This window comes from Stegastes partitus, unplaced genomic scaffold, assembly GCF_000690725.1.
Source record: "Stegastes partitus isolate 25-593 unplaced genomic scaffold, Stegastes_partitus-1.0.2 Scaffold1424, whole genome shotgun sequence".
Taxonomy (NCBI): domain Eukaryota; kingdom Metazoa; phylum Chordata; class Actinopteri; family Pomacentridae; genus Stegastes; species Stegastes partitus.
Window position 1 is genome coordinate 198,637 of NW_007579155.1, and position 724 is coordinate 199,360.

The window sequence follows — 724 nt, forward strand, 5'->3', positions numbered from 1 at the left end:
CTCTTCACTTCTTCACTGAGTCTCTTCTTATTTAGACTGAACATGTCTGGAGTTTTCACGACAGTCAGAGACCTTTCCTTCCACTCTCCTTTGTAGACTTCACATCGTTTATTCTCGGAGTCTATCTGAGGTATAATTGTGTTTTTTCTCATGAGGAAGTTAGAAAAAGTTGTCTTGTCCTCTTCATTTCCTCCAAACAGCACAATCCTGAGTCCATTTGCTGCAAAAACAACATTTTTGGTTTCAGTGACTCCGTCCTTAAACCTGTGTAGACTTATCACAGCTGTCCACACACAGTAAACTCTCATATTAGTGACTGAAGACAGTTATTGAATCACATTTTGAGTGTATTTGCCTGAAATTAAAAGTGACTTTGTGGTTAAACTGCCTCTCAGCTGTGAAGGTGTGAAGGAAACATGCTGTTCTCACTGGTGACCAACTGAGCACTTGTTCCTCTTTAGTCTCTTCACCATTTATCTGATCAGTTTTTAACATCTTCATATTCAACCTGAGAGTCACTATTTAACCTCATAGTTGTTGTTTTTATGAATGCTGTAGACAACATACAGTACATCACCATAACATTTATATCTGAACAACGTTTAGTTTCATTTACTTACTGTCAGTGGAAAGTGCATCATCCATGGTTGGTCTCAGCTCTGCAACAAGATCACAGCATCAGTAACTACAGCAGCATGTTTTCACTGCACACTCATTTTGGTTT